This window comes from Fukomys damarensis, unplaced genomic scaffold (assembly GCF_012274545.1).
Source record: "Fukomys damarensis isolate Sample0158 unplaced genomic scaffold, DMR_v1.0_HiC HiC_scaffold_20, whole genome shotgun sequence".
Classification (NCBI taxonomy): domain Eukaryota; kingdom Metazoa; phylum Chordata; class Mammalia; order Rodentia; family Bathyergidae; genus Fukomys; species Fukomys damarensis.
Genome location: NW_022900932.1, coordinates 23,713,097 through 23,730,971, shown reverse-complemented (window position 1 = coordinate 23,730,971; position 17,875 = coordinate 23,713,097). Strand labels below are relative to the sequence as shown.

General features: G+C 33.3%; 1 protein-coding gene and 1 long non-coding RNA gene across 6 annotated transcripts in view; one reads left to right on the top strand and one right to left on the bottom strand.

The window, feature by feature from the left end:
- Ctnna3 (catenin alpha 3) overlaps positions 1–17,875 on the bottom strand; it is a 1,561,788-nt gene that overhangs the window by 146,627 nt on the left and 1,397,286 nt on the right. The gene's annotated exons all lie outside the window — the stretch shown is intronic.
- The window catches only part of LOC104849196, a 29,447-nt gene continuing 12,481 nt past the window's right edge, over positions 910–17,875 (top strand). The window contains exons 1-2 of one of the 2 annotated variants that reach the window (XR_776667.1): positions 910–1,063; positions 17,363–17,435. This is a non-coding gene — a long non-coding RNA (uncharacterized LOC104849196). The remainder of the gene's footprint in view (positions 1,064–17,362; positions 17,436–17,875) is intronic. The other variant, XR_004518265.1, reaches the window with a different exon arrangement.

The following is a 17,875-nucleotide window of genomic DNA, read 5'->3' as shown; positions in this document are numbered from 1 at the left end:
AAATCAGTGCCAATTTCCTGTTATTTATTGTCTGTTTATCACAAGCCTAACTCAGGGTCTAAAAATCACTTGGTATCTATAAAAATCTCCAAATTAATTAACCATGCCTAATTCTAACACATTAAAGTAAATAAATAATTAATCTTCTTGACTTGAAATGTCCTTTAAATTCCACAGAATAATGCTTGACACATACTGAATATCCAATAAATGACAGCTATTTCTTATTCAATAGGAAAATTATAAAAATAAATTCATATGTCTAGCGCTTATTTTTAAATTATCTTTGAAGGACCAAGTTAAGCTGCATGAGACTAAGTTTTTAATTAATGAGCTATACATGTTCTTTTCTTTGCCATCTGGAAGTAGTTCATGTTTTTCTTTTCCTTTCAGGAAATGTGCGCTATACAAAGCATTGAAAAAAGTGTAACTTTTACTCCTGCTGGCATATGGTGCTGCACATAAATGAAGACACAGCTCACTACTTCTGAAATCAGAAGTAATATGCAAGCATGTTAAGTAAATTATAAGCTATCAACCCATTAAACTAGCTGAAAAATAGAAGTGAGTTTTCTCCATCTTGACTAGTCATTATCTTTCTCTCCAAATTTCACAAAAAGTGTTTAAACTTTCAAATAATAACAATGCTGAGGTTTATCTAGGGCCTCTTTTCATACTCTTATTAAGGAGGTAATAAATTTGTGATGCGGGTTCTAATGTATAATAAGAAGGTATAAAATAGTATCTTCTGGAAAATTACTAACTTCATTCTAAAGTTACACTGAAGAGGTGATCTGCTTAAGTATATCCCAAGTTCTGTTGCTTGGATGCCACTCATGTCGTATATGACCTTGAATGACTCTTAATTCTCCTGTTTCCCTAGAGACAAAATGACAATTCCAACTGCTACCCACATTGCCCTGTAGGGAACAGAGTTGATTGCTGGATAACATTGAGGCTGACCCTGTCATGGACAGGCAGCTCATCGGTTGCACTCCATTTCCTTAATAAAATTACAACACACATGATGAATTACAATCAACAGACGTTTATCTCTGACAAGGTAAGGGTCAAAAGATGGGCAATAGTTTGAAAAATTAAAACTTCTGGAGAATTCTAGTTCTTTTTCACAGTAGAACAACAATGAAACATTAAATTACAAAGTGACACCTCTACCGAAGGTTTTAAGTACTTCCATGAATAATTTATTACATGTCATCAGTCAATTTCAATGACTATGAAACTTTCAAAATAAGACTCAAGACAGTACCTCTAGCAAAAATTCCTTATTGAATTATTTTACTCAGGGTAAGAAAAGAAAAGGTGAAATAAGAATTAACTATTAATATCAGGCTCATATTATCGATTGGTTAGTATATCTTAAAATGTTAATGATGGTTATTAGTAGTTCTCAGTGCTTCCCAGCAGTTACTCTTCTAGGTGCTTTTGAAAATTTATCTTATTTAACTGGACATACTGGTGCATGTCTGTAATCCCAGCTCTTGGGTGAATGAGGAAGAAAGATCGCTGTGAATTTGAAGCCAGCCTGGGATATACAGTGAGTGCAAGGCCAGCCTGAACTACTTAGTGAGACCTGGTCTTTAAGAAGGACCCCCACAAAGTTATTTCATTTAAATAACAATAGCATAAAGTAGAAACTACTAATACATCTACATGTGACAACTATCAGAATTAGATCCATAGAGGACACACACATGCCTTCTATAAAGGAAGAAGAACCTCTCCAGTTCTTTTTCTTTTACACCAGAAATAGTGTGAGTCCAATTTGTATCAAACTTTGCAGAAAAAAAAAATTGAAAAGCACATGTAGGAGACATTTAGAGAGATTGAATATAGATTGGGTAGGAGATGATCATAAATTTTATTTAGTGTGATGATCATATTGTGGTTCTATTGGTGGGATATAAAAGTAATAAAAACTAGGCAAAAGAGAGACAAAACCATAATTTTCAAAATGAAAACTACAATTCCAGTACACACCAAGTTCTTTTTTCTTTTCTTTTCCCTTCCATTTCTCTCCCTCTTTCTCCCTCTCTCTCCTCGCCTCTTTTCTCTTTTCTCCCTCTCTCTCCCTCCCTCCTGTTTCTTCTCTCCACCTAGAATACAACAAACTTGGACAATTCCCTTTTATATGCCAATATATTAATTTTATTCACAAGAATGCCTTTGCAACATGACTCAGAGCCTGTTAACTCTCACTCTACACATGATATAAGAAAGTTTAGTTACCTGAATTATATGCCCCCAGGGTACATTAAATTGGTTGGAAGTAGACAGGAGGTTTCAAAGACTGATCACAAGGTTGAAGAGGAAAATCAAAGAGAAACATCCCTCTTAGGTAATGGAGATTTGTTTATTCATGAGTAAGGATTCCTGCTTATGTGAGGACACACTCAACTTATCATCATATTACAGCATAGCACAGTTATGTTTGGTCATAATACTGACAACAACTCATCTACATCATCATCCAGCCAGTTTGTGGGTGTCTACTGCACAATAGAATTATTTTGCACAACTTCTTTCAAGGAGTTTGAAATATCCGATGCAGAAATGGTCAAATTATATTTAGAACTTCTCAGTTGGTAAGGAATAAAATTTGAAAACAAATTCTGTGAATATTTTTGTCATTTAATCTTGAAAAGGAACATGAATAGTATTCCACAAAATAGGTATAATTATAGAAAGAATTATATGTCTATAGTTTCTATACATATTTTCTTCTTAGCAATGAATACAGTTTTATAAAATATACAATGGATACAACAATGACAAATTTGTTTTCCAATAATTAATAGAAATAGGGCCAGGGATTTAGGTAAGTGGTTCTGCCACCTGCCTTGCAAGCACAAGTCTGAGTTCGATTCCCAGTACCAGAAAAACAACAACAACAAAAAAAACCCAAATGGTTAATTAATAGGAATTTCAACATTTCATTTTATCTTTCTAACAACATTTTTCTTGCTAAAAGAATAATTTGAGGAATATAATATAGAAGTAAAATATATAGGCCATATTTAAAAGTATGTATATATGTATATGCAACATTTAATATAGTCCCATAATTAATGCCTAAACAAATATGCTGCTGATCACAGTTCCTTTCACTTAAAAGTGGATATAATACCTGTCATCACAATCACATATAAAGAATGTGCAATATCTATTCTCATTACATTATTATAATTATGTCTAGATTGACCAAAAAATGAACATTTATATTTTGTATAATGTATGTATTATTTACCATTTGTAACAGAAAACAATTTTATATCAAATTGGAATCTCAAAAAATATTTCTTTGTACTACATGGCTGGATAATTACCCATATTTCTATTACATTTTATCAAAGACTCAATGTTAGTTCCCATATTTTGAAATTTAAATGAATCAAATCAATGTTATTACCTTTCATTCTTTGGAAATTCCCTTAAAGTCTATAAATTTAGGAGGATTTATATCCCTTTAAGCTACATTTTTAAATCCACATTTTTGCCTACACTGACTTATTCCTTTCATTTAAGATTTACCCATGACTGTTCCTTTCTCACTTACTGTCTTGATCTGACATCCTAAAATCTTTAGAAATCTGTGTCATTTATGTATATGGGAAAATTTATAGAAGTATTTACAGTTAAAGAGGGAATTTTACAAATCTGCTATACAAATATCTTTAAATTATTTAATTATCATTAAAATATGATTTTTACTTAAAACATTTCTGATTTGGAAAAAAGTGAAGTTTATTGCTAATATTCATTTAATTTTCAGCAATGGAAAATTACTAAATTTTATAAATGGGAATGCCATTGCTAAAATAAGAGTGCTATAAATAGAATTATGTATTTTGCTTCCAAGAACTACTAATATACTAGAATGATGTGAAAATAATAATAGAAGTGAAATACATCATGGCAAACTTTGAGAGTAAAGTTATTATTATTTGACAGCAAGTTATGGAGTAGCCATAGCACCACCTCGTGAATATTCTTAGGGAAAATGGAAAGTGAACTAACAATGTAGAGAATAAGAAAAGCCATTTTTTCCCACATTTACAATAACTAAAGCTGAAAATTGTGCAAATTTTGTCTCTCTATTAGAGGTAGCAAAGAAAAATAGCACATTAAATGGATAAAAAAAATTTATTCAAGACCTTTGCAATTGTGGAGAGTGATTGAATTCAATTCTGCTGAAAGAAATAAATGGTCAAACAGTGTTTAAGCACTGGTGTGAGCTTGTGTAAAAAATACTGGAGGACATTCAAGGCAAGGTTGGTCAATGTGATTACAATGGCTGTTTGCTAATTGGTGATTTTCTACATTAGGCTTCCACTGTCTTGAAAAGACTGGAAAAATAGAGGCCCTATCTTTTTGAGAATTTCATCTAAAAGGAATGGCTCTCAGGTCCTTAAACTATTCCTGTAATAGTTTAGATATACAATGCCCCCTAAAATAGCAAGTGTTCAGAGGTAGGGCTTTTAGAAGTTGAATGGATCAAGGGGATGGTGTAATCATAAGTAGATTGATCCACTGATAAGTTCATAACTAGAGCTATTAGGAGGTGGGGGTCTGATGGAGAAAAAGGTGTCACTGAAGGCATGCTTTTGGAGGATATATAACAAACAAACTTTACAAAGGTAACTTTACAGGCTCTAAAAGCTGGTCAGTTTACTACATAAAAGTATGTAGTACAAGGCTATTCTTACAAGAATTAGTTTTTTCATAAAAATAGTATTAATTTTAGATCCTCAAGCACTCTGCAATGCCTTGAAATTTATCAGGTTGAATATGGCCTCAAAATTCTAGACTGCCTATCTAAGTGTAGGCATATCCACAGGCAATGGATGTAATTGGCTGTAGGAGTAGTAGTTAACATGGAATTGTTTCTTAATATCCGTGCCTGTATTGATTTAAGATGTAAAGTCTTTGGGATCTCATAAGACAGAAAACACTGGGATACAATTTAGAAATTAGCTCCCAAGTGTCAGCAATTCCTGGACTCTTCTGATAAGATAAACATCACCATGTATTCTTCCAGTAGGAAGCAATAAATGCCTTTTTGTTCTCCTCATGACAAAAGTTGAAGCAATATATAAAAAAATCAAGATAGAAGAACTTGCAAAGAACCCCTTCAAGCAAGTACTAGTCTATTAGATATGAAGGTTTAGCCTTAGAATATTTCAAAGTACCATCAGTATTTAAAAGGAGCTTAAAGGATTTGTGAAACAAGAATAAAATGGTAACACATTTTAAATTTTTCATGTTCTATTTTTATTCAGGATTATTAACAAAATGATTTTGGTAACAAGGAATAATTCATAGAGAAAAATAATTGAGGAGGGTTAAATGGATAAAGAGGAAGAGGAAATGAGACACAATTGAAAAAGTAGAAGGTACTGTAGGAGCCAAGTGTCGTTTGTTAGTATAATTTAACTAGTCAGTCAATCACATGGGCCAGAGATATTCTCAAGTTACAATTCAAATATGCCTAGAAAAGGCTACAGTTTGTCTGTAAATGAGTGGATAGTGTTGTTATTAGTGTCGTTGAGAGTGTATGTTATTCATGACATATTATAGTTTGACATTTCTTTTGTGATTTTTCTTTAATGAACAAGAAGAAAATATACGAAAGAATATTAGAGAATTTCTTTAGAAAATCATAAATTTGAGATGTTATTCTTATAATTTAAACAGTTCTCAAAATATTGGGCTCTCATCAGTAGAACATATACAAACAGTTCTTAAATATGATTTTATGCACCAAAAATAGCTAGTTTATTTTTATAGTGGGCTTATCACAACGCTACATGTAGTATTCATAATTTTCCTAGCTACTTTATCATGTATTACATTTTAATGAAAGTTTTATTCTCTTTACATGGAATGCAGGTAATTTAATTCATTTTATATAGTTCCATTAAAATTATCTTATATGGATACAATCTGATATCCATATCTGTAAGTTCCACATTCACAGGTCCAGTAAATTGTGGATCAAAACTATTTGTAAAAAGTAAAGTTATATCTATACTGAACTTGTATAGGTTCTATCTTTATGTCTTTAACACCTAAAAGTATTTACATAGCACATATATTATATCAGATACCATAAGTAATCTAAAAATGATTTAAAGTATATAAGAGGATGAGAATAGATAATATGTAAATGTTATATCATTTAGATAAGGAACTTGAACATATACAAAATTTGGATTTGAGGGAACCTGGAATCAAGCCCCCTTGTATAAACAACAATACTTAGGTTAAAATTTGGCACAGTCAATGCCTGAGATTCAAAATATATAAAGGACACCTTTGCTGCTGCAACAGTGGAAACTAAGAGTCCATAGTCACGCCTACTCTACATCAGTTGCACCATCAATACACTGAATTTGCACAATCTCAATCCATATGGTCAGAACACATACCAAAATTAAGTAAACAAAATGTAATTCTTATCTTCTGAATGGGAATTTGGAGAGGAGGACATCTGGATAAGAAAGACAAAACAGCTGACAAGAGTTTTTCCTGGCCAGGGATTTACCTCAGCGGTGCTGCCACCTGCCTTGCAAGCGCAACGTCCCAATTTGGTCCCTGGTACAACAACAACAACAAAAGTTTTTCATGTAAAATTCCATTTGGGAACTGGAAACACTAAGTAGGCAACACCTGACACATGAGCCTAACTGAATATTGAGACAGGATATACATGAAGATGTGCATATACATGAGCAGAAAATGAAAATAAATTAGGCTTCTGTTAGATAAACTTTCAAAGATAAAATTCCATTATTCCTAGAGAAAGCATTCAGAAAGATACACTATTTAGACTGAAGCCTTCATGCAAATAGCTCACAAACAATCTATAGTAATTGGAAACATTTTCAAAGTAAAAGAGGAGATAGAATTATTTTTTTGCCAAAGGTTCTAAAGCATTGGATTTCATAGGCTGTAAAATTAAGACAAAACAAAAAAGTAGAATAAACATATGTTTTCAAACTATTCTTTTCTACAAAGTGGGGACAAAAGATATGCATTTTAAATAAAAACAAAAAGGATGTGAAAACCTCACCACAAAAAATCTTATACTCCACTGTCAGAATCATCTTATTAAAAGAAATATTTCAACATTAAATAAATAGGAAGGATCCAATCTGACAGAACAGATTTTCCCAAGAAAGAAGGCTGGCCCTGTGCTTGGCTTTAACTCACCCCTAATACTCAAAATAAAATTTCACTCTTAACAAGCTCCTGGGATGTCTGTTTATCATAACTGGGTTGGGAGGTGTGTGCTCCTGGTATCTCCTGGGTAGAAGTAAGAGATACTACTAAATATCCTACAATACACAGAGCTGCCTTCACAACAGAATTAGCTGGCTCAAAATATTAAAACTACAGTTACTGAGAGGCATTTCCTCACAAGGACACTTTGACACAATGACACAGTGACACCCCCAGGTACTACTCAGATTGTAGAGCAGAAATTTCCTTTAAGTCAAGCTTGAGTGATTCCCACTGGATCCCAGAAGAACAAAATGCTGATAGGCATGCAGACAGTGAAAGCTGTGCTCATGAGGCTTCAGTTGTGTTTGATAATTCCATAGGAAACTGGACAAGAGACCATGTGTGTTTCATTCTGTGAAGAATTTGTTCTCTATGGCTGAGTAATATTCCATTTTATAGAAAAAACACATCTTCTTTATCCATTTTCCAACTGATAGGCAAATGGGCTGTTTCCAAGTTTTAGCTATTACAAACTGTGCCGCTATAAATATGGGTGTGCATATATCTCTGTGATATGATTCTTTTAATAATGGAAATGAAGTGTTTGTAAAGGGGAGGGGGGAGGGGTGAAGGGAGGGCAGGGACAAGGGGAAAAAATGAGAACCAAGACCTGTCATGTAAAGGTACAAGAGCCCAATAATGAATGTAACTGTACTGTATCCCTAAAATGTACCAATAAACTCAATGAGAAAAAAAAAGAATTTGTTCTCATTTTGCCCATACTCTATTACTGTGTATGAGTGTGAACTTAAAGGTGGCAGACTAATTTGGCAGAGGAATTGTCAAGTCTGCCTAATATTCAGGCTGAGGTGTGGACAATTATGACTGCTTTTATCAAGATTTACAGTGAAAATTGAGAGGAAAAATAAGATGAGGTGAATGATTTGAAAAGTTTGGAGTTCCAATAGAAAGGAAGTACTTGAAAAGCTGGATCCCAACAGAATATGATAGTAGAAAAGATTAGCACTAAAATGAAGTCAACTACCTTGAATCAAAACAACAGGAAAGATGGCTTACAGGGATCTCTGGAATTGGACCCCAAACTTCATAAACTCAAGAGTATAAAAGGGTAAACAAGACTGAAAGACTTTGCTACCAGTAAAGAGCCCCAGGGTGTCCTATTTGTTCAGTGCCACAGAAGAAAGCGTTTCCCCAGGTTCGGTCTTCCAGGCACTCAAAGTCCTCTGCAGCCATGACCAAGGAGACCAGCCTGCTACTTGCAAGGTGCTAGGCCTTGGCTGCGTCCACATCGTGATCGTTTCTCAGACACACAAGATGCAAGCATGATGGTGTCATGAAGGCTTAGTCCAAGATTTCAAAAGAATTTCTGGACACCAGATAGTGTAACGTGAGAGGACAATGTATGAGACTGTGAAAGGGAAGTCAAAGGTGAAATGGAAACTTTAAGAAGTTGAGATGCCAGGAAAGTGAAACGTCTGCTGAGGAAAGCTGCAAGCAGTGGAGAAAGCCAGCCCAAGAAAAAGGCAGTGTGGACGGCAATCTGCAGTTCCATGGGGCAGGCCCATCCCACTTCTGTGGAGTTTATATCTCGCCACAACCTCCCTTGGGTGATGCACAGTGAGCTGCAGGATTTAATGTTTTTCCGGGTGGGTAGCTGTCTTGATTTGGTCGAGTTCCTTTCTATTTTCTTGTTCCGCAATTTGGAATGAAAATATTTACACCGGGCCATTTTATGTTGGAAGTATTTAACTTTACTTTTTTATTTTTACAAGGCCTCTCAGTTGAAGAGTTTGCCTTGAATCTCAGAAGAGAATTAGGACTCTGATTATTTACTCATTGTTAATCTTAAGAAATTACTGATATGTTTGCAATGCATGGTAATTTTACATTGACTTCAGGAATTAGTATATACGCATACTGTATGTTAATCATTTTTACCTCCCCTGTCCCCACTGTGCTCACCTTCCTCAAATACTCTTTTCTTTTCTATCAAGTTTATCTCCATGTTTCTTACAATTTTTCTTTTATTTTGCTCTTAAATTATTTATATTTGGGGCTTATCCTGTACGAGAAACCAGATGATATTTACTTTTCTGTGTCTGATTTATTTCACTCAGCGTTACGGTTGCAAGATCCACCCATTTTGTTTCTTTTCTCTTGAATTTCCAATGATGGATTTTCCTTTGCTTATGTCTCATATATTTTTTGGGGGCCTCATATTTTTTTGAGAAAATTCCTCTTCCCAAATTTTCTGTTCAGTCTTTTTCCCAAAACACATGAATGGTTTAAATAATTTGTTTATTAATTAATTAATATTTACATGATGTTTACAATGTCTCAGGAACTGTTGCGAGAAGAAGGGAATCCATCTAAGGGGAAGACAGATTAAAATTGTTGTCGTCATTGAATTTACTAAGGTAGAGGGGGTGATGAATAAATGAGGAAATATGTGGTATGTCAGATAGTGAAACCAAGTGCTGTGGAGAAAAATGAGAGAAAAGGGAGGAGGTTTTATTAGGAATGAGAACAGCACTGAAAATTGAAACAGGGTGATCCATGTCATCCTTGCTGAACAGATGGTGTTCAAAGTGGCAAATGTGTCACTAACAAGATTTAGTAAGGTTGAGGGAAAAGAAGGGAAAGTGAATCCATACCAAATGCTAAATATAAACTTCTAAGAAGAAACAAATACACAGCAAGTAGTAGATAAGACTTCAGCATATATTTAGAAGGTTGTAAATTACAATATAAAGCTATGAACATAAGATACTTTCTAGTTTAGTTGATAAATTTTGAGTTTAGGTTTTTTATATCTTCATTTTATTTATTAATGGATCCACCCTGCTTAATTTGTCCTCTTTATCAAAGGGAAAGAGAAAAACACAAGTCTATCATTTTCTAGCTCTTAATCCAAAGACCTTCTTCCTGATTCCTATTTTTCTCATTTCCAATATTCAAATTCAGTTGAATTACCCATCATCGTAACAACTTTTTCAACTTCTCCATTACTAAAATCCTACTGTCAACTCCCATTTCTCATCTTAATAATACCAATAATTATCTGACTCCTTTCTTCCTCCTATAAGATCCTAACACTATTTTCACTATAGTATTATAAAAACCACTGCAAAAATATGTCAGATCATGCCAATCCCTGTTTCAAAGACCTCCAGTGTCTTCCCATATATAAGTATACACCTTAGAGTGGTTTATTCACCCTACAAGATCAGAGCTCCTTTTTAGTTTCAATATCTTTTATCATTGCTCATCTCACCAATACCCATCCTAAGGACGTTTTCTCCTCAGAATTGTTGTACTTCTTATGCCATTATCTGGGAATGTGTCACTCATGATACAAATCACTCTACTTAAAGATTAATGAGAGGGTAGTCTCACTAATTAGCAAGGTAGTCATATATAAATATCTCAAGACGTGACTTAAAGTTATTTCTCAGCATTATAAAATACTTAATACACAGATGTTGGAAACTTTTCAGTGTTAGAAGGTAACAGTGTAAATGCCAATATGCAACTCTATAATTAGAAGAATAAAAAAAATTTTGGCTTTCACGATAGAAATTGTAATTACTGCAAAATATACTACATTCTTTCACCTTCTTTCACACTAAAGTATATTACCTCTCTTGTGACAAGAAAATTATTTTTTTCAGCTTTAATTGAGTTTATTGGTACATTTTAGGAAAAATTATAATAAAAAGAGATATTTTAGTTTTTAAAAGTAGACTTTGTATGGTGATATAAATAATTTCTGAAGATAAGTAAAAAATTAATTAGGAGCAAGAGACAACTATATCAATCATTTAAGATTAGTTACTGAACATTAATTTTTACTTAGAATTTAACAGAAACCAAAGCAGTGTAAAGTAAATATATATTTAATTAAGTTTTATTATCTGTTAAATGAAAGCATGTTTAACAACAGCCTTTCCTGGATTGTAATTTCAGAAATCATTATGAAAAGAAATTTAATACAAGAAGTTTCAGATAATATAACATCTAGTGCTTTAAATTTTAATTTTTTGTTTTAAATTTTTATATAGTGACTTATAAGATCAAAGGAATGACACTAAATTTCTATTTAGATAAAGGATTTCAATAAGAGAAAGATGAAACTGAGTACAATGGATAGAGAACCTTGTGACCTTAGCATATAAAAATTCAAATGGACTAAGTATACTGGCCTTTATATTTCTTCTTAGCAGTTTTTGTATTATTAAATCAATAGGGGCTAACATGTGAAGAAAATTTGATTAAAAAAAGGAGAACTGAGGTCATCTAGAAGAATTTTTGGAAATTGAAGAAAGACAAAAGCCATTCAGATATGGAGAAGATTAGGAAAATATCCTCAGGGAAAGTCCTTTCTGTTAGGTGTCCTAGGGTTATTTTAGCAAATAAGAAGAGTATTGCAAAACATATTTTTACCTCAACAAATGTAGAAAAAGAAATTGGCAAAACTCAACATGCTTTTGTGATTAAAAAAAAACCTCAAGTAATCAGTCATAGAAAGAATGTATTTTAACACAATAAACACCACATATGAAAAGCCCAACAATAACATACAACTTAGAGAAGTTGGTAGCATTTTTCTCTAAGACTGGGATCAAGACCAGGATGCCCACCATTTCTTTTCAATATTATACTGCAAGTTCTATCCAGAGTAGTTAGACAAGAACAATAAATGTAAGGCATCTAAAAAGGAAAGCACAAACTAAAACTATTTGCTGACATTTTTTTAGAAATCCCTATGCAAAATCTTACAATTGGCAAACAAATTCAGAAAGGTTTTCAAAGTATGAAAACAAACATAAAATCCATAATTTCTTCACACTAACAATAAGCTATATAAAAATACAATAAATCAGTGTACTCATGATAGAATTTTTTAAAAGGAAGCAAATTTATCTAGGGAGGTGAAAGAGCTCTTTACTAAAAGTATAAAAAATTGATGACACCAATTATAAATTCACAAATAAAGAAAAAGTTACCTTGTACTCGAGAATCAGAAGAATTGATATCATTGACATTTTTGTTACCTAAATTGATCTATAGATAAAATACAGTCATTAAAATCCCCATATCATTCTTCATGGAAATAGAAGAAAAAAATATCCCCAAAGTTCCTATGTAATCAATTTCCTATGGAAGCTATTAAAGGAGAAAGAACAAAGCTAGAGGTGTCACACTATCTGATCTCAAAATCTGCTACTTAGGTATCATAATTAAACAGCATACTACTGTCTCTGAAACAGATATATTGACCAATGAAACAGGAATGTTCAGAAATCACACATTTATGATCGGTTGATTTTCAACGAGTTTGAAAAGAAAATGTGATAGAGAAAGAACATGTTTTTCAACATGCTGTGTTGGGAAACTGACATCCTCAAGTAGAAAAATTAAAGCATATATGCAAGCTATAATTCAAAATACACACAATACAACATATACAAAATTCAACTTAAACAGTAAACCAACTCAAAGTGGATTAAAGATTTAACCTAAATCCTGAAACTAAAATCTACTAGAAAAATCCTACAGTGAAAGTGCTCAACAACATTGATCTGGACAAATATTTCTTGAATACAATCTGAAAAGAATAGGAATTAACAACAACAGCAAAGCGATAGTTAGCTGTTGTGTCAACTTGAATAAGAAATGTCCAACTGAGGGGTTTAGCATAGCTCTAGGTGTGGCTGAATAGATTTACTGATGACAGAAGCCCTACCCTAACTGTGAGTGGTACCAATCAAGAGGCTTGGAGCCAGAATGGAACAGAAAGGAGAAAGAAGTCTCGTTTTTTTTTTGTTTTTTTTTTTTTTCAGAAGAGCTAAAGTCTTCAGCATCACTGAGGGACATCTGTCTGCACAGATCCTTCAGTCTTCCATCTCAGACTCTTCAGCCTTCCAACACTGACCCTTTGGCTTCCAGCCTGACACTGCCATAGCTCCAGGTCCTTCTCCTTTCACTGGATTGTTCAGCTCTTCAGCTACCAGACAGAACTTTTGGAGTCTTCCACATCCGATTCTGTGGGTGGCCATTGTAAGCCAGCCTTACAAGTGCTATACATAGCTCCCCCGCCTCAAAGCTGGCATCCTAGCGAACCCTGATACAAATAACAGCAACAACAAAAATCTAAACAAACAAGGTGCAATTACAGCAAACTATAAAGCTTCAGCAAAGAAATAGAAATAATAGAGTAAAAATACAATTCACAAATCGGGAGAAAATATTTGCAAGACACAATCTGTTGAGGGGCTAATTTTCAAATAATAAAAAGAAATTAAACAACTCAATAGCAAGACAATTCCATTTAAAGAGAAAAAGAAAAAAGTACTTAAATATACACTTCTTAAAATAAGGATATAAATTGTAAATAAATATATGAAAAATGCTCATCATTAGTGATCCAAAGGGAAATACATATTAAAATCACAAGCTATCACATTACACTTATTAAGAATGGCTGTAATCAAAAAGACAAAAGAAAAGTGTTGTCAGTGTTGTAGACTTATCCACTGTTGGTGAAATTTAAATTACTATAGCCAGTATTGAGAACAATATGGAACTGTTCTTAGAAAATTAAGAATAGAATTATCATATGATACAGGAATTCCATTCTTGGTTATATATCCAAACGAATTGAAATCAATATGCTAAATAGGTATTTCTACTTCCTTTTTTGTTGAAATACTAGTAATGATAGTCAAACTTTGGAAAAAGTCCAGGCAATTATCATCAGAGGAATGGATGAAGAAAAAGCGTGGCCTATATGCACCGCTGAAAATCATTCAGCATTTAAAATTGGGGTCTCTGTCATTTCCAACAAATGAAAGATATTATGCTAAGTAAAATGAGCCAGACATAGAAAGACAACACAGGGTATGACTTATATGTAAAAAACAAAACTATATACCAGAGGCAGGAGTAATTGTGGTGGTAGGTATGGACAGGAGAGTTGTTGTACAAAAAGTACAGTTTCCATGAAACAAGTATAATATGCTTTAGAGATCTACTATACAGATAGTGACTATAATAAATAATGCATTGTATATTTCAAAATTATTTAGAATTTTAAAAAATTTATTCAAATGTTTTTGAAATGTGAGGCTATAGACTTACCTTATTTTAATTATTTCACATTGTAAAAATATATCAGAACCCCACATTATGCTTTACACATATATGTTGTTATAATTTGTCAATACCCAAAATCATGAGATTTTTGGACTGATATGCCTTATATAATCAGGAATAAACACATATTGTAAGAATTGTGTCAAACAGGCAAAGCCATTAATATTTATATTCCTAGATACTAAGTAGTAGATAGTGATTAAAATATTTGAGTAGTGAATTCACAATTTATAGTAAGGCTGATCTTGTACAAGTAGATGTAATTTTTGGAAGGAAGGAAGATAAAAATTAATGTAATACCTTACAGTTAATGTACTGAGGATCTGGGTACTGATAAGAATGTTTTATGAAAGTCTCTTCTTCTATTCTTTAACATATACTAGATATGCTTGTACAAAACAGTGTACTAAGCTCTATAAATATAACTTTAAATGGGAGAATATATTATCTGTGAAAATGGGAGCTTAGAATTTAGTTTAGCAGGTTTGGGGTGGGAGGAAAAGTAATTACATAGGAAATTATATACTCACAGTAACTGTCACAGTGGATGTCTTTATGTGATACAGATGCATGTTGGGGAGACTGGGTTTCAGAAAATGCTGGAGTAATCTGGGACCCTCATGATGAGCAGGCATTTACTAGTGAAACGGAGGGTTTGTGTTCTTGGAGATGGAAGAATGATGTGAGGAAGAGCTAATGCCTTTATAGGAGCTAGATTTGCTGCACAAGAAGACAGAGCTTGAAAGAAAGTTGTGAAATATGACAAATGCGGAAGCAGGGAGCAGATTCTGAACTTCCCTTACAAAGGACATTAGGGACTGGATCTCACGTCAAAGTTACAGGGTAACATTGAGTTTTAGAAGAGACTTTATGTCCAGCGATAAAAATACCGATTTGCACTTTAGAAATAGCACATGAATTTCAATGTGGAGAAAGGAAAGTCACAAAACTGGAGGAGAAAAGAGACAGTTCAGGAACGTGCTATAGAAATCTAGAGGAGAAATGCCTGTGTATTAGGTATAATGTTCAAGATGGTCTTAATATTGTTCACAGTTTGACTCAACTTCTTTTGTTGAATCTTGTTGAATCTAGACCCGTTACCATCAGTATCTTAGAGAATTTACTTTTTTAAAATATTAATTTTATTGGTACATTTAAGGTATACAATATACTGACATTCACCATTGGAAATTTGCACCTTTACATGATCCATCTTGGTTCTTATTTGTTTTCCCCATTCCCCTGCCCTCCCTTCAACCCCCCATCCCTCCCTATCTATAAAGACTTCATTCTACTTTACAAAACTCGTAATTGCTAAAAATTCCTTTGCCTTTTGAGAGGCACATCTTTTTAAAATGGTTTATCAGTTTTGTAGCATGAACATGTCTTTCTTGAGGACCTGAAGCCATCCATTTAAAATGTAGTAATTGCCGGGCATGGCAGTGCATGCCTGTAATCCCAGCACTCGGTAGGCTGAGGCAGGAGGATCGCTGTGAGTTCGAGACTAGCCTGGGCTACATAGTGAGTTCCAGGTCAGTCTCAACTACATAGTGAGACCCTGTCTCAAAAAACAAAAACAAAAACAAAAAAATAAAATAAATAAAAATAAAATGTAATTATCAAGGAAGTTAGAGGCCATAACTCCCAGTTTCCATGGACGATAGCAGCTTAACTATAAAGGACAACCTTGCTCCAAGTGGTGATTCTATAGATTCTGTCATGAAGAAAATGTTTAGAACAACTCTTTCTGACTCATTTAGGTGAAAGCAGTTAGCTAACTTGTTGGCTTTCAATCCTTCTCAACCACTTCTAAAATTTTCAGCACTGTGTTTTAGCAGAGTTGAGCTTAGTATAAAATCTAGTCTTGCTTCCTTATTGCAGTAAACGTGAATAAAGTCTGTCTTTCATGTTTCACTTTGGTGCAATTCTTTTTTGATAGTGAAGATGGTGAAAGGTAAGCAAATATTTAGAAGAAATGTCCCGAAAATGTTTGGGAGATAGGAAAATCAGAACATACTATATGATTATCTATGAGAGGATTCAAAAATTATTTCTGACTTGGGCACTGATAATTTCCATTAGGAATACGGAAGTTGAATTTGATTTATGGGGTGAGATGATTCACCAAGGTTTGGGTATAGTGAGAGTCACGAGTGTCTGTAAGCCATCCAAGGACAGAAAACCTGCAGGCATGCAAATCATACATCCAGAGGTCAGGAGACAGGACTGAGCCGGAGTTCTGTGCCTATGTATGATATTTGAAATTCCACAGCTCCATTAGATGTCTAGGAAAAATAGGAATAATTGAAACACTTAGGTCAGAGTTCTAATGAACTCTAATGAAATTGATGGAGAGGAAATCATAAAAAAATTTTTGAAAATTGTTATACAGAAAAGTAGAGAAGCAGAATTACTGCCAAGAATGCAAGTGAAATTATAGAAACCAATGATGAGAAAATGCAAATGCACTGCCTGATATGATGCTGCTGAATCATGTAATTTCATACAGGTTTACCTAAACCATTTTTTCATAATAACCTAAGCCAAATTGCATCATGAAGAAGATAATGAGGTCATGTCTCCTCATATTTTGTAGGCTAATTCAGTATAAATTTGTGTTATTGAAAGTATACTTTGATAATAAATAGTGCTTATTAAAATGTTTTGAATTTTTAAAGAAAACTTCCCAAGCGAAGTATTTTTTTCTTTTTTATGGTGGAAGATATTCAGTTAATGGCAGATATACAAGCTATAATAAGGCAGTTCTTCCTATTAACATGAACTTGGAGCAAAATTGCCGTTTTTTAAATTTCAAGAATCACCTCTAGAATTTTATTATTTGAAATGTTCTAATTCATTTGTTGCTGTTGACATTTTGAGGTTGTGTCCAGTAACCTTGGTAACTGTTCATATTTCTGCCCTAATCTACTTCTATTTATAGAGCTTCTATAGTTCAACGACTTCAATGAAGATTACTGTGAAAGCAGAGCAGGGTTACAAAGTACAAGTTTGTAGTAAGTGAATATTAAATATATTTATAGATCCTGATCATCAGAAAAACTTACTTGTTTAAATTTGTGATTTTGAGTTACCAGTAAATATGTGTATGTGTGTGTGTGTGTGTGTGTGTCTGTGTGTATTTTAAAGGGCAGCACAATCTCATGCTGAAATAATGAAATAACTATAGTCAAATTAAAGACGTTTTAATGTGTTTTGTTATTCATGCTCTATTCATTAAGCTCAACCAACAGCAACTGGAGAAGACAGCTTCAAATACATTCAAATGAAAATGTGACCCCCTTAAGTACTGATAAAAAAGTCCAAATAATTTTACCCACTATATGTAAGACACTACCATCATATATTAAATTGCAAATGAAAGAACATAGCCTTTGACTTATTTTTAGATATTATTGGCTTTTAAACTAAATAAAAAGAAAGAACAACTAGAGCA